General features: G+C 38.0%; 1 long non-coding RNA gene across 2 annotated transcripts in view; it reads left to right on the top strand.

The window, feature by feature from the left end:
• Nucleotides 1–12,434, top strand: part of LOC108402963 (uncharacterized) — a 261,901-nt gene extending 249,467 nt beyond the window's left edge. For both annotated transcript variants that reach the window (XR_012124306.1, XR_001854574.3), the window contains exon 7: nt 8,822–12,434. This is a non-coding gene — a long non-coding RNA (uncharacterized lncRNA). The remainder of the gene's footprint in view (nt 1–8,821) is intronic.
• Nucleotides 12,435–21,808: the final 9,374 nt, after the last annotated feature.

The following is a 21,808-nucleotide window of genomic DNA, read 5'->3' as shown; positions in this document are numbered from 1 at the left end:
GTGATGGGTGGCTCCAAATGGAGCCCTTCAAGGACAGGTGTATAACTAGAAATGAGCTGAGTGGTTAAGACATGCACAGAAGGAAAATCGGTCTAGTGTGATGGGGCAGGGACATGAGACAAGCATCATAATTAGTTTTTCCTGCCTATGATGAAAATGCCAAGATATAAATAATAGAGTAAGAACAGGAGGGACTCCATCTTAAGGCTAAGATTCCATTTTAAAAAACAGGGAGTTAGGAGTTAAGATTCCTAACATATTTTATGGTCATCAGCCAATAACTGACCCTATCTCAAGGTAGGGCAAGCAGTTCTAAATGGTATGTTTCCACTGCTTGAGGGTAATCCCTAACTTGGAGAATAGGACCAATAAATTCCTTGTGTTAAGTTTATCCTACAGAATATCTAGAGGACTGACTACGGATGATGACACAATATCTGTCACTGGACACAGACATCATGAGACCACATGTCAAGTCTAAGCAACCCCACCCTTACACCCCCAGGCCTTTGTCCCATTATGAAAGCCTTAAAACACAGAATCCTAAGCCTTTAAGCATGCTCCTCTCTGAGGCTGCCCACGCTCCCCTTTCTTCAAGTGTGTACTTCACCTTAAATAAGGACTTCTCACTGCTCAACTTACTGTGTATGTCTCTGTGCTTTTCCAGTGGTAACCTTCTTTGTTACTTCTCTATTTCATTCAATTTTCTAGACTTAAGGACAAATCATCACTCTCTCTGTCCTACTTCAGACAAATAGGGAAGGGCTACTGAGATTTCTGATGTGGGCTTGCACGATCCTGTTTCCTGGATGACCTACACAAGACTGCAGCTGTATGATTATGCTTTTTAGTAGCCTGCCTGAAAAATCTCCTTTCTTTGCTCTTGGGAAGTTCTCAAAAAATAATCTCATTCTATCCAATGCTCTGTGGCTCCCCCAAATCCTGGGTTGGTGAGGGCTTAGTTCCCACACCATGCAGATTCAAGCACACACTGCTGACCCTGGCTTCAGGAGTTGGCAAGGGATCTGCCCTGTGCTAAGCAGGACTTCAGTGAACTTCCCTTTCCTCCCTCTGTTCTTCCCTGCTCCCTACCACTTGGATGGCTGCTGCCCTTCACTACATCTCTTGCTTTAATGAATTCCTTCCTTATATATTCTTGTCAGACCTCTTCTGCATTCTTTCCTGTCAGAGTCAAGAGCCCTCCATCACCCAGGCTGAGGTTTCACTAGGGCACAGGGAGAGACCTCCCCAGACGCAGCTGCCCCATAACAGTAGGACTAGGTTGACCCTTAGCAACTGGATCTCTAGGCTTGCAACTGACCAATTTTCAAACAACTAAGGTTGCTTCCTTTCTCATTTTTAGATTCTCCCTGTTCAAAATAGAATTAAAAACATAGAATTCCTCTTAAAGGCTGGGGCAAAGCAATATGTCTTATGAGTCACTTCAGAATGACCTGCTTCATAATTCAGAGGAATCAGGTCCTCCGCCGCCACCCCAGCCAACATTCCAAATATAACTGGTTTATTTAATGCAATAAAGTTGTTGGGCCAATGTAGGAGCTCTTAGGTAAAAGTGGAAGGAAAAAAAACTTATTTTTCCATCTTAGAGTGGTAGAGAGGGGTTTGGTGAGGTCTTGGATACTAACACATATTTCCTGATATAACATTAAAATGCCTTGCCCAGTCTAATAACTGCGTAATTCCAGTTCACTGTTATAATACAAATTTGGAATGCCCAGACAATCTGCTGCTTCCTCCTTTCCCCAGCTTGGGGGACTTGGGAGAGCAGACGGGGGGCCAGGAATATAATTGACCTCACTGCTTCCTCACTTGCTAGCTGCTGTTTTTTAATTCCACTGAGATCAGGTCTGGGGGAACAGATGAATAGGGAAAGGGTTGGAGGCTGGGACAGTTGTCATCCAGGACTGGTGATTTTTCTGGCCATACTAGGTGTTTGAAGCTCTCTTGTGGGATGTTTGTTTGGGAGCCTTTGGAAGTCCTCCTTCTGGGGACCTTGACCCAAAGCTTCCTAGAAATGGGAGATGCTTGTAGCCTGTCTTCTGGCAGGTGGCTTTGACTTCCAGCTTGTTCCATGTGCACACAGTGCTCCACCCCATCTTGGGACAACACCGTGGCTCCAGGCGTTCCCATGCAGGACTTTTCTAGATTATCTCAAGCCAGCTCCCCCCATACGTCATACTTCTCTGGAAAACTCAGGCCTTTGTCCTGGGGAAAGAGCAGTGGGGGAAGCTAACCTGAAGTGAGGTCTGGCTCCTCTTGGTCGACTGCCTGAGGCTCATGCACATGGCCTCAGTGACCCTGAGACTTCTCAAGCATGTCTCAAAATCTAGTCTTATGTTCTCCACTTTCCAGGACACACAGGTCAAACTCTCCTAAGAGTCTCCTTAAAACCCCTCTCACTTGGGCTTGAAGTAAGGGGCCACCCATCCCTGTTCCCTTGTTGGGAGGATTTAGGGAACATAACAACTAACTCCAGATATGTTCTCTGGGCCTTTCCATCTTAATTATTTATAAAAGTTGTAATTGAGGTCTAGTACCTCACATTAGAATATATGAGTGCCAGACACCTGCTGAAGTTTTAAAATACATCTGTAAATTCTTTTATACTCCTTCCTTTGAGAAGTGGAGGCTAATTCTTTTACCTTTGCATATGGGCTGAACCTAGTGACTCATTTCTAGAAAACAGAATAAAAAGAAAGTAATGATATGAGACTTCTAAGATAAGGTCAGAAACAGGCATTGCACCTTCCTGCTTGCTGTCTATTCCTTTCTTGAGTCACTTGCTCTTGGGGGAAGTAGCTACCACATTGTGAGGACTCTCGCACAACCCTCTGGAGACGTCCGCGTTGCAGGGAGCTAAGGGTCCTGCCCACAGCCATCTCATGAAGCACCTCATGAGAACAGACACTCCATCTCCAGTTAAGCCCATACATGCTGCTGTCATTCTCACTGCCACCCAATGAGAGACCCTGAGTGAGAGGGCTAACTTGCTCCCAAATTTCTGACCCATAGAAATTGCGAGATACAGGAAGAGTCACATTTATGATCTTGTTGCACATAAAATAGGAACTTCATTTGTTAAGAAGTACCGAGGAGAGTTGCTTGTATGTGGCAGAAGCTGTCAGTTGTCTACCCACAACACTTACCAGCCCCCACAATACCACTGCTGCTTTCTGCCAGCAGCTGTGAGTCTCCACCTGAGGGCCCCTCTGGGGCAGGAACCCACTCTCCTGCATGGGGCGTCCCAGAGCTCCTGGGAGTTAGTGCCTCCCGGCGCAGCTCTCCTCCAGTGATGGAAAGGATCAATGGATCAATACCACTGCTAGGCTGTCTTTCTTCTTGGACAAGACAACTTTAAGATGTGTTTGCCCAGTAACTCAGGGGTCCCAGCATGATGGAGACCCATCTTCCATGCAAGATGGATTAGCTGATTGGTGAGTTTCAGAGGAGGAATGGAGAGTGATGACTCAGCCCACACTGGACTCTCTCATCCTCAGACATCGGCATATATCAGGGTCAGCGTGTGTCCTGTCTTCAGGATACCCAGTCTTTGCACATGCAATGGCCTGATTACCAGGGCACACTCAGCCTTTGCAGGGGGTGACCTGAGATAGGGACTAGGGAGTTAGATCTTTTAGGCAATCTGATTGTGGATCTACATTCATCTGTGCTTTCCAATTCAGTCTCCTTGTAATAAACTGCTATCATGATTGCTGTCACTTTTCTCATATTGTACTCAGAAAGGGTAAAGCACAGCATTTTTTATTTGTGCCTTAAAAGTTCACCTACTTGCAAAATACTGGGGGTGAATTGTGTAATATATGTGCTTTTTTTTGAATAACTTATAAAATTAATTTTAGAACACTATGCCAATAAGCAGTTTTTGTTTATAAAAATTCAATAGTCTTTAGTAAGCTACCATATTAACTGTCCAGCTTAGGTAACGGAGTCCTACAAAAGACCGAGAAGGGAAAACACCATGGCAGGAAGGCGAGTTTGTAAACCATGGAGGTTTGCTTCTAACACTGAATTTAGCCTCTAACACAGAATGAGGAGAATTCTCACATAGAGTTCTGAAATGACATTGGGATTTTAGTTTCACAAATATGAAATACCTCTCTGATTAGTGTGACTTTGTGACACAGTGGGGAGTCCTTAGTTATAAGCATCTGGGTATTTTCTAGTCCAGATGCCCTTTGGCATTTAATTAAGCTGAATTCTAATGCACTCCCCCACCACCTCAACACATCCCCACTACCATTCCCTCCTGGAAACAAATAATTAGAATGAGAGGTAAAGTTGTTGCTATATTTTAATGAAATGGATACGGCCCACTCAAATTTAAATTTGTTTTGACAGAAAAACAGAACAGAATCAGACAGAAAGCAGAGCTGAATCCATGGATATCAGCTTCCAGGAACAAGAACAAGAACTTGATTTATGTGGGGTAACAGAGACCAAACATACCCCACAGATGGGAGAGAACTGGAGCCAGCGTCATTGGGTAAAAGTGGAGCCTGGGGGTGTCTTCTCCTTCCATAAGCCTGCTCAGTGCTGAGGGCTGTGGCTTATCTGGGCTGCAGGATGGGAATACGAGTGTATCACCTGGGCCAAGCCACCTGCCAGCCCCATGCATGGACCTTCCCTGTCTCTGGTGTAACTGCTGGATACAAGCACTAAACAGCAGCATACAACCTGGGGCCAGTCAGAAGGAAACTCTCTAAAACTACTGGGTGGGGACTGGTGAAGGTGGGGAGAACTTCATTTAAGTTAAGATTGCAAACTGAAGTTGAACATACACAAGGAAAACTATTGCTAGGAAGGACAGCCAACAAAACCAGCACTGGAACTCCATGACTTACTTTCAGTAAAATATAAGTAACAGGATGATCTTATTAGGACTAAAACGCAGTGGTGTATAACACCCAGATATTTTTCTAAGAGCCTCACATGTATTGTGTCATCTGATCAAGACAATGGCACTATGAACTCGGTACTATTACCCTTATTTTACAAATGAGGAAACCAAGACACGGAGAAGTTTAGGAACTAACTCTAGGATGCAAACCAGTTACCGAGAGTGCAGAATCACCGACCCCACAGGACTCAGAGATTATAAACAAGACCAACAAATCATGAAATTAAAAGGAACAAGAACAAGAAATTATGAAATGAAAAGAAAGACATAGAATAACAAGTAGATTTTTAAAAAAGAACCAATTATAGATCATGGAAATAAAATAATAATATAGTCAAGGAAATATCCTCAATAGATGATAAACTTTGATTAGATACAGTTGAAGGACAACTTAATGAAGTACTACCAAGTCTTTTGCCTAGAACTTGGCACGGCAAGATAAAAAAATTAAATATCTGAAACAGATGTTAACAGTCATGGTGAATAGATAAACAAAACAGAAATAGACTCACAAACACAGAGAACAGACAGTTGATTACCATGGGGAGGTGGAGGGGGAGTAAATAGGTGAAGGGGAAAATTTCAAATTATTAAATAATTTAGTCTCAGGGATGGAAACACACCCATGTATCCATGATCACTTAAGTCAAAAATAGATTTATATTTTTTATCTATTACTATCATCTCCCAATCTCTTCTCTTTTCCCCTGACAAGCTCTCCCCTTCCTAACTGTAACCGCTATTCTGATTCTAAACTGTAGTTTAGTGGTGTTTTCAAGCTTCATATTAATGAAATCATTCACTATGCATGCTATTACATTTCCATTCTTTTGTTCAACATTACATTTGTGATGTTTGTTCATGTTGTTGGTTTGGGTTTAACTATCTATTCATTTGTAAGAAACTTTTATCTATCTATAGATCCATCTGTCATCTATCTATGTACGCTCTGTTCATTTTGAAGTCATATTCTATTATATTGTATTAGTCAAGATACATTAAACTTCTGTTAGTAACAAAAAAGTGGTAAAACACTGGCAAAGTTTCAGTGTATTAACCCAAAGAGTTTATTTCTTGTTCTTGCAAAATGCACTGCCGGTCAGGTGACTCTTCATGGCTACTGTCTTCCACATGTGACTGTGCGACCCAAGCTGCTTGGGTCTTACAGTTCTAGCATTTTCATATATGGCCTTCACACTTGCTGCCAACAGGGAAGCAAAGGATGTGAAATCACAAAGAGCTTTTCTGTACTCCAGCATGAGAGTGACATATGCATTACATCGACTCACATATATTGTCACAAGTATTCATAAAGCCTTTTTTACCTGCTTCAAAACCTGGCAGTATCATCTGGATGTCTCGACAAGAGAGAAGAATCAGATATTGGTAGGCACTAATGAGGTCTACCACATATACCTTAAAAAATAAATTTTACAAATCTCTAAGATAAATTATATATTTTAACCATGGTAGAAAAAATATTGGCCACTGTTTGGGAATTCAGCTGCCATAAAGAAAAAAAAATGACAATTTTAATTACAAAATATGTTTAAATGTTTGTGTGGTAAGGAAAAACATAAACAAAGTCAAATGTAAACAAACTGAAATATAGGCAACAAGATCTTAATGGTCTAATATACAAATAAGCTCCAATAAATGTGTAATGACAGCAAAATCCAGAAAAAATTAAAAAGATACTTGCAGAGATTTATAGAAGTAGCAATTAAATAAAAAATGATGTTTATTATACCAACTAGTAACAGTGAAAAGTTTCGTTCATCCATCGGTACCACAGAATTTGTTCAAATTGTTAATTTCCAATTCCACTGAAGTTACAGAGAAATAGATACTAGTGTCCCACCCTACTGGAGGGAATGTAAATTACATTAAAGTGGTGGAAAGTAATTGTGATGTATTAAAATTTTGTATATGTCTGTCCTATGATTCAGCAACTCCATGTCAGAGAATCTACACAAACAAATACTTGTACAGAGCCTGAAAGGAGTAAGTTTAAGAATGCTTATTCCAACATAGTGTGTAATAATCTAAGTGCTAATTTGAATATCCATTAATAAGCAACTGGTTAAATAATTAATAGTTTACTTATTATATGTGATTCCATAAGCACCAAAACTATAAACTCACTCCACAAAATGATTGTTCAATTACAAATTTTCCCTGTAATGGCTTTTGAAAACTATACCACTTTTGAGGTGACTGTTTTCTTTTGAGTAACAATGTTTTCACAGAAAAACAAAATAAATATGATTGAAAAAAATGATATTTTGAACTTACTATTTTAGACAAGAGGACCCTCAAATTTTCTCAGCTCAAAGTCTACACAGTGAAGATACATGGACAGCTTTGAAGTGCTGTCAGATTTATCTCAGCCCATGATGTCTTCCACAGGCACAGAGCGAGAGGAATAAACACGGAGCAATTTCCCTGATCCTTTGGCCTTTTACTCACCTGCATTCCTGTTCCAAATGTTTGACCCACTCTAGTGTTTAGTCTTTATTTTCCAGTATACTTGGAATGAAAGTTAACCATGAGCCCACAAATGGTTTAGAAACTGACAAATATAAGCAGGAAATAAAAAGTGAGAAAAACTTGAATCATGGAGCAAATGACGGGTGTGATAAAAGAGGACTGAAGTGGGAGAGACAAACAAAATTCTGCATCTCTAAGGGTAGCTCACTCTACGTAAAGGTAGGGAGCGCCTGGCTGAAAGTCAGCTGCCTACCTTCCTCCTCAGTCCTCCCTAGAATGCCTCCTTCACACCTCTCCGTTCCCTGTCTGCTCCTCCTCCTTGGTGACACCTCCATGACACTATTACGTTGACTTCATGTCTGGAAAACTCATTTTGTTTTCCCTCAAATTGTTTCTTATTGCTTATATAAACTTGTTTTTATTGTCAATCAATCTGTTTTTTCTCTGTGAAAACAGTTTTAGTATCTTTGGGTTCAGAGGAATCAATTTTTCCCACTACAATTGTTATAAATGTTTCTTTTCAGTTTAATGGCTTTAGATGCAGTGGCACAGGTTCAGTTGCATGAAAGTTGTTAAGTGGTATGTGAGCATATTAAAGGAATTTCTGGAATTTATGCATTATATATGCAAGTTGCCTGTGATTGGTGAGTGAAAAAAAAGCAAGCTTCTGAATATTATGTAAGTGATGACCTTAATTTTGTAAAAATGATCTGGAATGACTCTGTTTTTAGTGGTTTTGTCTGGGCTTATACAGCATGCTAGTTGTCAGTTTTAAGATCCTGAGACACAACCCTAAGGATCACATCCCAGCTCCAAAACTTAGCTATAAAACTTAGGGTGACATAACATGAGTAACTTGATTTTTAATTTGAATATCCAGGATATAATAATTATGTTACCTCACAGGTGGTTGTGATAATAAATGAAGTAACCAACTGCCATAGCAGATAGCTTACATGTCGTAGCTGTTAAAATTATTTTACATACATGTCTATTGTTTGTTTATTTTAAAGTGAACGTGTTAATTTTGTAAAGAATTTAAAATAGATCTATAAGGTGTGCTGAACTTTTGTAATAGTTTTTCCTGTACTACTTATGACTGCTCTTTCTTGAATAATTTGAATAAATGTATGGATTTGGATAATCGGAATAAATGTTGATATGAACTGACCATCAGGTCCTATGTCGAGTTCTGGCTCTGCTTCCACAATCCCACTTCAGTCTGATGGAGATGCTTCTCTAGGTTCTTGGTAAAGTAGGACTTCTCTATTTGAGTACCATAATTTCAAATGTCGAATGGAATACTATTTTCTGCACATAAAGTATAAATACCTATTGTTTATTAATTCTTGCTTCTGTCTTATGTTGCTTCTTGTTTTCATTTTTTTGCAGGGAGAAGAGACTTGGTGATGAGAACATTTGAGTGTAGAAACCCTGAGTTGACGGTTTCCACTCACCTGCATTTCCAGCGACACTGATGAACAGGGTTGGGTAAGGAAGCTGGGAAACACCTGAACGTGTGCAGCAAACCTCTGTCCACTGCCACACTGGAGACAGGCGGCCGTTACAGGTACATCGATGAGGCTTAAGGGAAAGCAACTACCACTCAGCTAGACTTAGATTATGTGCATGGTCTGCATATGAAGTACTCAGAAAGCATGGCACCAAAAGGCTTTGTTTTCCTTGAAATGTAAACATAGGCATGGCTCCCATCAATTGTGAGGAGGAGGATGGATAGAGGTGACAGTTGAAAGGGGAAGAAGACGGGGGAGCGGAGGCAAAGGCCCTGAATCACTGCAGATTTATCAAGGTGTCGCTTTTATTTTCTGCTTTGTTTGTGAATACAATTTATATAATGAACTTTAGTTTTGCTGGGAACTGAAGCCAATCGATTCGCAACATCATGCTTTCTTCCCCTGGCCTTCCTAGGTTGGGGAGTCCTCACAGATCAGGAGTTATTCAGGGTGCCCTCTTACTCAGTGTTGTATCTGCGGTTTAGGAATGGTTCCACACATCGACAGACCTTTAAATGCAGCACCCGGTGATCTCATAATTGACTTGTCTCCACTGTTTTAACACTCAAAATGCCAGCCAAATTGAAGTGCAATGAATGGGAAAAGTCATTTGGAAAGGAGCACTGATGAAAAAGTTTTACTCTCTCTTTGAAAACTGGATTAATATACGGATTTCAAATCCTTGGAGTTTGGAACATTGGAAGGTTGGGTGAAAATCCAAGCAACAATCTGTGCTTCCTCTGAGCCCTTAAGGGAACCTCCCCATTTCAGATGGTTCTTCATTACCATGGCCATCATGAATCATGACCATCACCCCCGCTACTCTCCTCGTCTGGGAATTCATCGTGGGAGCTGGTGGCACTACTGGTGTCAGCCTGGTGGCCCGTTCACACACAGGAATAAAGCAAGAAACACTTAGCTAGTTGGAACAACTCCAAACCAACTCCCAACCCTTCAAGGACGCAGTTAGCCTTCTACTGTGGTATAATGTCATATCCAGGCTATTGACATGGATACAATCCACTGATTTTGGATTTCCAAGGTTTTACCTGTACTCATTTGGTCATATGTGTGTATTTAGCTCTATACAGTTTTCTCACCTGTGTAAGTGTGAGTGTCTGTTACCACAGGCAAAGTACTGAGCACTTACAGCACAAGGGTCCCTCGTGTTTTCCCTTTGTAATGAAACCAGGCTCCCCTCTGCAAAGCTTGGCAACTACAAATTGGCCCTTCATTTAACAAATTTTGCCATTTCAACAATGTTATATAAATAGAATCATGCAGTATGTGACCTTTTGGGATTGGCATTTTTTCACCCAATAAAATTCCCCAGAGATTTAGCCAAATTGTTGAATGTGTCCATACTTACTCCTTTTTATTCCTGAGTAGTACTCCATGGTATATGTCTGCACTCCTGTATTTAATCATTCACCTGTTGAAGTACATTTGGGCTGATTCCGATGATTGGTGACCATAAATAAAGCTTCCTTGAGAGTTCACGTGAAAGTTCTTGGGCGAATGTAACTTTTCATTTGCCAGGGTAAACGTGCAAGCCTTCATTTGCTGGTTCATATGGTATTTGCATGCTTAGTTTTTGGAGGAACTGCCAAACAATTTGCCAGTGTGGCTGTACCATTTTATATTACCACCAGCAATATGTGAGTGATCTAGTTTCTTATTTTCACCAGCATTTATTGTTTTCAGTATGTTTTTATTTAAACCTTCCAGACAAGTATGTACTGCATTGTGATTTTAATTTCCATGTCCCTGGTGGTTAATGATGTTGAACACCTTGTGTTGTGCTTATTCATCATCTCTGTCCTTTTTGATGATGTCTTGTCATGCCATTTGCCCATGTATTAATTGTATTATTTACTGTTGAGTTTGGGGAGTTATTTATATCTCTCTGACACCAGTTCTTTGTCATATATGTGGTTCACAGATATTTTTTTCCCAGTGTGTAGTTTGACTTTTTATTCCCTTCAGACGGTGTTTCACAGAGCAAGTTTTTAATTTTGATGAGGCTCTATTTATTAATTTTTTCCTTTTATGGATTGTGACTTGGATGTCTAATCTAAGAAATCTTTGCCAAAGATCTCAAAGATGTTATCCTATGTTTTTTCTAAAAGTGTTTAAGTTGTATGTTTCAAATTTAAACCTGTGAGTTAAATTATAAGTTAAATTTTGTCTGAAGCAAGAGATTTAGCTCAAAATTGTTTCATCTTTTTACTTTTTACTTCTTCTTTCTTTTTCTTGTTGCCTGTGCATGCCCAGTTGCGCTGGCACCATTTGTTGAAACGCTATCTTTCCTCTATTGCAGTGATTTGCATCCTGGTCAAAAATCAGTGGGTTTTATTTGCGGGGATCTTTTTCTGAGTTCTTTACTCTGTTCCATTGATCTGTTGTCTATCATGGTGCCATTACATTGTTTTGACTACAAAAGCTAGATCATTGGCTTTACTATCTGTAGTGTAATTCCTCCTTTGTTTTAATTACTCCAGAGTTTGTATCCTAGAGAATTCTTGGGCCCATGGGGACCAAGACCTTTCCTTGACCATGTACCAGTTGTTGCTGGCTCCCTCCTGCCAGCTCCGCTGACCTGCTTCAGTAGCTCAGTGACAAAGGTAAGCTGCAGGCCCAGCAGGGCAGGGTGGAGCTTCCTCTCGCAGTTTATTTGTGGTGAGGCTCCCACTGATCATCCTTGCCAGTGATGTCAGCTCACCCAGTGTTGTCAGAAGGACTCCCATTCTAGCTGGGAGAAATATGAACCTACATTGGCTGCCTTCTTTTGCTAGCTTGGTGATCAAAAAACAATGAGTCTGGGTGGACTTCTCTGCCATGTGGGGGGAGATAGATGCCTGGTGCCATGCTGTCCCTCCAGCCCTGGGTTCAGCTCACCATCTTACCACTTTCCAGAGCTTTCTGGTAGCTGTGACATCATTTGCAGAGTTTATAGTTGTGCTTCATGGGAAGGAGCAAGCTCAAGACTAGAAGCCAAGGTCTATCAAAGAGATATTTTTAAAGCCAAATAAGTAATTGTCTTTTATTTTTAAAAAGACACTGACTTATCAAGAATAGCACTTGAACTTTCAGGCAGAATTGAACAGAAATTTCAGAACCTGGAAAATATGTGCCATATCCCCAGTGAACTAATCTTCTTGTGCTTTATTAAAATGCTCAAACTTTTTCTCTTTCTTTTCTTTTTCCCTTTGATAAAAATAGAGTCTGGGCTAAATTCCAATTTGAATAAATATACTGATCTTCCAAATTCCCTTGGCAGTGTAAAGCACATGCAGCTTGCTTCATGTTCTCTCTTTAACTAGTGGAACAGGATGGCTGTACACTGAGATAGGTGCCCAGTTCTACTGGGAGCTGTCTGGAGAGGAAACGCCTTTCATTAATTATCCTATAGATTTGCTGTAACACCAAAGCTTGCAAAGTTACATATTTGAATCAGCGCCTTGTTTTTCTTTCCCTAATTAAAACCCCCTTGTTTTCCTTGTCATTATTTTTGAATCTGTTTAATACTTATACAAAAATAAAGAGATCTGTTTACTGGAAAGAAAAATCATGTTGATATTTCCAAGTGCAACATTGGGATGAGTGTACTAGCTCGTGCCAATGAGTCTGTACACACATACCTCAGTCCTTTCCCACCCACATGACAGTTCTACTGCAGAAAGAATCTCCACCTTTACTTCTCAGTCACACCTTCCAGTTAAATCTCTGCTCTTATTCCTTCTTAATAACTGTTGGCCCAGAGCTTTGACACCATATGTATTTTGTATTCAGATGCCATTCTATTTTTTTTTTTAAGACAGAATCTTAAAATAATAGGATTGGAAAGGGTTCAAAATTCACAAGATGTCCAACTCAATCTTTTTAAGTAGGACAAATCTAAAGCAAACAATTTACATTATGCTTAAGAACTTCCAGAGAAATAAATTCCATGGTATACTTTGAAGATGTATTGTAATATTAAATAGCTTTATTTCCAAGTAAATTTCTCTAAATTGAGTAGGCATTAAGCCATTCTTCAAAGAAAAAATAACATAGCGTGCACTAGAAGAAAAAATTTTACTTTTTTACTATCCGTTATGCTAATTGGAAATTGAAAATAAATTTCTAGAGCCATAGTCGTTAGAAATATTTGGGTTTTAGACTCCTTTAATAATCTGATAAAAGCTATAAATTTCACCAAAAGAAAACATATAGTTGCAGGAGACTCAGGGGTCAAAATCCCAGGTCAAGAACTCTTGTTTTGGAGTGTAGCTCATTTTCTCTGAGAACTTCTAAAGTGCGTCTTCTAAATTTCAGAATCCCTCAGATAGAAACAGTGCAGGGAGTAGAATTCAAAATGAGGTTTGAGTGGATTGCTTGTGATTCTTTGTTTATAAAAACCAGAAACTCTGGTTAACTTAAGGGGGAAAAAAAAAGTCACTGGAAATAAATTTGAGTAATTTATAATCTGAAGAAAAACCCAGACCAGAAATGACAACAAATGAGGTAGCAGGTGCTGATGTAGTGGATAGAATCTTAGAGATGCTCAGAATGACTCAACTTCAGCTCTTCTGTTGCTACCAAAAAACAATAGAGGAGATTCTGTAAAATGCAGAAGCAAGAAACGCCCATTACAGTAGCACTGCCTGCTTGTAAGCTTTTGCTCTAGTCACATGGCTCTCCTCCTTTGGCTGGTATGCTAGGTATGTGATGGCAAGGGGCTGGCCAAATCCGTCTTATTGGGAAGCAGATGCCTCTGATCAAGGTTTTGTTTCTTGGGACACTAGTCACACAAGAACAATCCAGTGGGTAAAATTGTAGTATTTCCAGAACACCTCACCTGGCTTTAGTGCATCCTCTTGGGTGAAGAGAAGGGTGGCCTTAGTACATCTGCACATCAATAGGCATTCCTCAGGGGTGGAGACAAGTTCATCTCCATATCAGTGGGTAATTAATTACCTGGGCAACAGGGCTTATCTGAACCCAGGAGGTTAAGGGGAGGGTTGGTTGTCTTCTGTGGAGCAGGAGAGAGAGATGGCCCTGGACTACAGTTTGTAAGCAATAAAGGGGTTTTAAACTTTATTTCTCCCTTTGACTGATTTCAGTTTTAGAGGTATTTTGCCCTGGGATTTCCTCTCCCCAGACTTACAGATTACTTCTAGCAAAGCAACATAGCCTTTGCCCCCTCAACCCACTTAAGAGTTCCCTCCCTGTTCATGATAGCAGTGTGCAACTTCATGCAGCAGGCTGCTCCTGGGCTCCCTGTATCTATGTCCCAATAAACCTTCATGTCTCATATGGTATCTCTGGGTCTTTCCTTCAGTCTTCCGAGTGCTTTCCCATCGCAACTCTCCCACTTGGGCATGTGGTTGGACCTAATAAGAACAGGAATTATTGCTACCCCTTATTTTAATTGCCTTTGATATTTTTATTATGGCCACAATTATTCTCTTACTTATCATAAACTTTTGTCTACATACAACATATCTATATGAATTTTGAAGAACCAGGATACAAACAAGTGGTCAACCTCCAAGGAGGACACGCACTTTGGGTGTGGCCAAATTGTTTAACAGACAAGAAGAAATTCTCAGAAGATGGAACCAGGGACCATGGAGATTCAATTGAACAGAAAAGTCTTCCTAGAGTACGAAGCCAGACCTGCTCAAGGATCTTCCCCACTTCTTGGTGTGCAGGGCTGGGTTCCTTCACGATGTCTACCTGAGGGATTCCAGAATTGCTATGAAACAGTGATAGGTGTTATCACCTGTTCCTCTCCTTTCTGAATGAGAGTCTTTGATGTTTATTCTCTTATTTACAATTGTGTATTGGATTAGTGTGGGGGAAACAGAAAAAAAACAAAGGATGCCCTTCTGAACAAAGACATCAGTAAAAGATGTTTACTATCATAAGTTTGGAACATTCTTACTTTAATTGAAGGAATATGAGCTCCCTGGTTGCTTTCATGGTTATGAAGCTGTCTCAATGAGACGATGATACATGTCTTCTGAGAACATTGCAAAATACCATTGTTGACAACCTGCCATCTGGTGTTATCACAGTCTCTTAAGGGTGTGAATCTTTTTTTTCAAGCTCTATAAACTACATTTTTCAATATTTTCACTTGAAGTCTAATCTGATACATTTTTTAAAATGATCATAAACACTGATATAGACCAATTTTAACATCAGCCTAACAGCCCAAATAATGCGAATGGTGCAGTTTAACAAACTATAATCTACTGAAAGCCCACTCTGTGAGGTCTGTGCTATGATCAATGGGTAATTAAAATGCATAATATGACAATTACAACATAGTCCTTGCACTCAAGAAGAATATAACTTATTATATAACAGAGAAATGAAATCTTTGTGAAAAATGGTATAAATGGTCTTAATGTAACAAAGTAGCTAAACAGCAATAGCATGACTGGAGAAATAAAGCTTATGAGCCAAATTTGAAGCATCTAGAGTATTACCGAAGGCCAAGCATTATTGAAATCTGCAAATGATATATGAGTATCTCACAAGGCAATTTAAATTTTCAGGACACCTTTTATCATATCTGTAAACCACAAAAAAAACCCTGGGTTTTTCCCTGCTTTCTTCCTCTTTGTCTTTATATAACCAAAGATGACTTAAATGTTCATAAATGAAAAAGAGAGTAAATATCCAAGGTGTCTATATGAATCATAAATTGGAAAGCAGCTTTTAAATTCAAGTTAATTATTCTAAAAACAGTTTTCATGATGTCTTGTTTCGATAGTTTAGTGACTTCTGGTGATTTGCTCAGGAAATTATGGTCCTTCTGAAACCTTTAATGCAATTTGCCAGAGGTTGTTTTCATATTGTAAGATATGCAGACTCTAGGCACATCTACTCCAGAAACAACTGCATTAAAAATTGGTTAGGTTCATGAAGAAATAAATGAAAACTTCAAAATTTCTCCAAAATCATATAAATAATTTTGTTACACTATTATTCAATGGAATGGTAATCAGTGGGGTTGTATCTGATATGTTTTTGGCCATTTGCACAAATTTAATGTCCCTGGTGAAAACAGCACATAAATTTACTTTTCAAGCCCATATAATGTTACATTAGCCCAATTTCACCAAAGAGCTATAATCATGATTTATATTATTTGGCCATTTAAATATAAACTAACTCTTTCCTATGTAACATTAATTTGGAATCTTTTCCAAAAATGCAAACATCATTTTTTATGTGTTTTCTTTCTATCTGTCTAAAATATCAACCACTTACAGTGGAATGAAAGAGACATCCATATGCTATCTGAACTGTTGATTCTGAAATCAACAATTTGATAAACACTGAAAATAAGAGTCATTATATTATATACCAGATGGGAAATGGATTTGCAGATTAGACAGTGAATTTCCATAGTTAACAAAATGTATTAAAAGTGTTTGGCTTATTTAAATAAGGTTAGAATTGTTCAATGTTATGGACTGAATACATAAATGCATAGCTAGAGTGATTTTTGTTATACAGGTTCACTTAAAAAATAAATCATACTGGGTGGTGATGGTGCCATGTGGGGGCCACACCAAAAACAAGCACGTTTAGCCTAAAGTTCTAAGCACATGCTAAATCTTCAATATGTAATGAAGCTATTCCATGAACACACACCTGTGGTTGGAAACTGTTTTATCTAGATTAAGAGGAATACAATCTGTTTTATAATTGACAGACAAAATAAATGAACAGCTCAAAACAAAGTTCCCTCATGATATTAATTTTAGAAATGCTCTGTGTAGGTTACTGAAAACTTCCATTAATCCAGGGTAAATAATCCCAGCCAGGATATGGCCCAAACCAGGAGTTGCAAGGTGATAGGGTACACAGTTTCTTCTCTGAGGGAATTCCATTACTACATGCACTCTTCTTGCTACTTCTCCCCTTATTTTCCTATTTTCCATGAGGCAGTGGATGCAAAGATCTTTTTTGAATAAGACAGAGACAGAAAGTATCAGTCAACATGGAATATTATGTAACATTTTTGTGTAAATGGTCTATACACAACAGGACTGAAGACTGCCCGTTGCTGCATTTCAAAAAACACTTTAGTGGACAATTTCATTTTGCAAAATGAAAGCCACAATCCTATTCTTCAGTGCATGTGTTAGAGGTACTGAGGAATTAAATTGCTCTTATGAGGATGTTTCATTATCACCAGAATTGCACCTGAGGGTTTTTACTATTGACTCAGAGGCCGGCCTATGACTAGAAGAAATTGCTTTCTCTGGTCTTACAAGAGCCCTAAGAAAGTAGGGACTGATCTTGAAGTACTTGGGGGACATATAAAGAGGTAGATGATAGGAGACTAAGAAAAAGAAACTGACAATACACTTTGTCAAAGTAAATAGTCCAAGGATTGTAGGAACTACCTGTTTCATAAATATGTTCTGGTTAACTCAATTAACACAATGGACAGTATTTATATGGCCATGTGTTCTAATTGAGTTATTTATTAACTATGAGCCACATAAATTATTGTCTTCATCTTCTCATTAATGTTTACTGTTCCTCTACATAGAGATGATGTCAGTGGGGACAGTGCCAACTCTAAAGAGTATTTAGGAAATAAGTGGTGGTATTTAGGTTGTCCCAATAATGGGAGAGAACTACTGTCATTTAGTGGTTGGAAACCAAAGATGTTAGACACCCCTAATTTTTTTTTATTTTGGTATCATTAATCTACAATTACACAAGGAACATTATGTTTACTAGACTGCCCCATCACCAAGTCCCCCCCACATACCCCATTATAGTCACTGTCCATGAGCATAGTAAGATGTTGTAGAATCACTACTTGTTTTCTCTGTGTTGTACAGCCCTCCCCGTGTCCCAATCCCCCTACATTATGTCTCCTAATAGTAATATTCCTTTATTATTTTCGCCTTATCCCTCCCTTCCAACCCATCCTCCCCAGTCCCTTTCCCATTGGAAACTGTTAGTCCATTCTTGGGTTCTTTGTGTCTGCTGCTGTTTTGCTCCTTCAGTTTTTCTTTGTTCTTATACTCCACAGATGAGTGAAATCATTTGGTATTTGTCTTTCTCCACCTGGCTTATTTCACTGAGCATAATACCCTCTAGCTCCATCCATGTTGTTGCAAATGGTAGGATTTGTTTTCTTCTAATGGCTGAATAATATTCCATTGTGTATATGTACCACATCTTCTTTATCCATTTATCTACTGATGGACACTTAGGTTGCTACCAATTCTTGGCTATTGTAAATAGTACTGTGATAAACATAGGGGTGCATCTGTCTTTTTCAAACTGGAGTGCTGCATTCTTAGGGTAAATTCCTAGGAGTGGAATTCCTGGGTCAAATGGTATTTTTATTTTAAGCCTTTTGAGGAACCTCCATACTGCTTTCCACAAAGGTTGAACTAATTTACATTCCCACCAGCAGTGTAGGAGGGTTCCCCTTTCTCCACAACCTCGCCAACATTTGTTGTTGTTTGTCTTTTGGTTGGTGGCGATCCTTACTGGTGTGAGGTGATATCTCATTGTGGTTTTAATTTGCATTTCTCTGATGATTAGTGATGTGGAGCATTTTTTCATGTGCCTGTTGGCCATCTGAATTTCTTCTTTGGAGAAGTGTCTATTCAGCTCCTCTGCTCATTTTTTAATTGGATTATTTGCTTTTTGTTTGTTGAGGTGTGTGAGCTTTTATATATTTTAGATGTCAACCCTTTATTGGATCTGTCATTTATGAATATATTCTCCCATACTATAGGGTACCTTTTTGTTCTATTGATGGTGTCCTTTGCCATACAGAAGCTTTTCAGCTTGATATAGTCCCAGTTGTTCATTTTTGCTTTTGTTTCCCTTGCCTGGAGAGTTAGGTTCATGAAGAAGGTGTTCGTGTTTATGTCCAAGAGATTTTTGCCCATGTGTTTTTCTAAGAGTTTTATGGTTTCATGACTTACATTCAGGTCTTTGATCCATTTCAAATTTACTTTTGTGTATGGGGTTAGACAATAATCCAGTTTCATTCTCTTACATGTAGCTGTCCAGTTTTGCCAGTACTAGCTGTTGAAGAGACTAGACACCCCAAATTTTTAAAGGTCAAATGCAACAAAGAATTATCTTACCTTTGTATTTGAACAGCCCATTGTTCATATAGTCTAAAAGCAAGTTAGTGATTCCAAAACCTAACTCTGTAAGATATATAAAACCAAAGTATTTTTTGCAGTTTTAAAGTTCACTGAATATTTCAGGAATGCAAACATTGTGCACAATAAGGGCAGACAAGACCTGGTTATCTTTAAAAATTAACCAAGTGTTGCATCACCAATGGCAACCCCATTCCAAGTATTTGAGTCACAATTACACACCACCTGTAAATCAGTCTGCATTTTACCTGTTATTAATGACTCCAAGTATAAACATTGTACCTAGAGTTCCATGTACCATTTCTAGTGAAGTCACCTCAAGCATTTATATAGCAATATTTATAGTATCTTACTACAAAATGTTTTGATTATACTTTTTCTTTGTTTTAAAGGCTTGGCACTATACCTTTTTATTTATTAGAGAATACTTTGCTAAATCTACCATCTTACTACCTCTTTACAGTTTTTCTTTTTCTTTTTTTTCTTTTCTAACCTTCTTTTGGATTAATTGAATTAATTTAGTATTTAATGATGTTGCTACTGATTATTTTTTTCTAAAGATTTAAGGTTAACAGTATACTTCATGAAGTTGTCAGAGCCTTTATTCAAATAATATTTTAACACTTTAACAATGACTTAAGAACATTATGTTAGTGTACTTTCATGTCCTCCTCCTGTCCTTTGGGTGAGTGTTGTCATATATTCACTTCTATGTAGGTCATAAACCTCACAATCACTGTAATTATTATTTGTGGGGGTTATCATTATAAATTTATTTTTTATGAAATTTATTGAGATATAATATACAAACTAAAATTGTATACATTTAAGCTGCATGATGTGATAATTTAATGTATGCATGCATTGTAAACTGACAACCGTGATAAAGTTAATTTATCCATCACCTCACATAGTTACTTTTTTTTTTTGGTGTGTGTTAAAAATGATACCTACTCTTAGTAAATTTCAAGTATTATTATTGACTATAGTCACTATGCTGTACATTAGATTCCCCAGAACATAGTCATAACTCACCATTTATATACTTCACCAATATTTCCCCATTTCCCCTCCCCCAAGCCTCAAGCAGTCACATTTCTACTCTCTGCTTCTATGAATTTGACTATTTAAGATTCCATATATAAATAAGATCATGTAGTATTTGTCTTACTGTGTCTACCTTATTTTGCTTAGCATAATGTCCTCCAGGGTCATGTTTTTACAAATGGAAGGATTCCTTCTTTTTTATGGCTAAATAATATTCCATTTCCTATGTAATTTTCTTTACCCATCTGTTGTTTAACAATTTAGGATTTTTTCTGTGTCTTGGCTATTGTGAATAATGCTGCAATGAGCATGTATATAGATATCTCTTTGATATCCTGTTTTCATTTTCTTTATATATATACCCAGAAGTGGAATTGTGGATCATATGATGGTCTGTTTTTAAGTTATTGATGACCTTCATACTATTTTCCATAGTGGCTGCTCCATCTTACTTCCCACCAACAGTATATAAAGATGGGTAATCTGGAGTACTGTAGCAGCAAAATAAAGTATCTAAAGATGACAGTTCTGCTTGAAACTAAGATTTACAGAAATCCAGGGAACAGAGAAGTAGAGGCAAAAACCAAAACAAAATAAAAACTTTCATAAACCAGGCTTATCTATGAACGACAAAGAAGTGGATATGTGGAAAGTCTATATTTGATAATTACAAAAGAAGACAGAGTCTTCCATTCATATCACTGGGAGAGTTATTCTAAACTGTCATATATAGGAAACTCCTCCCAATAGTTCAAAAAATCAAATCTTTTTTTAAATATTGAGGAAAATTTGTCAAACTCCATACTAAGTTATTAAAGGTAATGAGATGAAAATGAAGCAAATAACATTCAGATGGAAATGAGAACATAGCAGAGGTATATTAATCAGAAGAAAAGAAATGTTACATAATAATTCAAAAAAACTACCAAAAATAACAAAGTGGTCAGAGTTTTGGAAAACTCAGAACTAGAAAATCTCAGAAAGCACTAAATTAAAAAGTGCAGCTAGAAAAGAAGAGAAGAAGAAAAAGTAAAAAAAAAAAAATCAAACAAAAATAATAGCAATAAAAAAGATTTGGCAAAAGTAATTGATAATTGAAGATATATCATTTAATTATAAGGACAAGATATGCTTGCAGTTGAACTTTAACTTGCTTTAACTTGAAGAGAGTGTATAATACCAATGTTGTTACGTGAATATCCTGATACAGGTGTGCACACACACACATACTTTCAATAGATAATTTATGGGAAAAATCTAGAAACAAGGTAAATATTCATCAATAGAGAACTGGCTGAATAAATTATGGTATATTTTTTGCTGTGGAATATTACATAACAATTAAAAAGAATGAATTACTTTTGACTCAGATTTTGTATTGTTTGGTGAGAAAAATTCAGATACAGTGAAGTATAGACAATAAAATGCCATTTTGTAAAACAAGCAATTATATAAAACATTGATGTATGATTTGAAGTATAGACAATAAAATGCCATTTTGTAAAACAAGCAAATATATAAAACATTGATGTATGATTGATTATGTGAGTGAAAAATATGAAAACATTCATACTAGGTCATTACCATCTATTATTTGGTGGGGGTGCAGCTGGGAGATCATAGGGTTCTGGAGGAAAGTGCAGGCAGAGTGTAGAAGAGGAAAAATACAT

The sequence above is a fragment of the Manis javanica genome, chromosome 13, assembly GCF_040802235.1.
Source record: "Manis javanica isolate MJ-LG chromosome 13, MJ_LKY, whole genome shotgun sequence".
Taxonomy (NCBI): domain Eukaryota; kingdom Metazoa; phylum Chordata; class Mammalia; order Pholidota; family Manidae; genus Manis; species Manis javanica.
The sequence above is the reverse complement of the archived record's forward strand: the minus strand, read 5'-3'. Positions and strand labels throughout refer to the sequence as shown.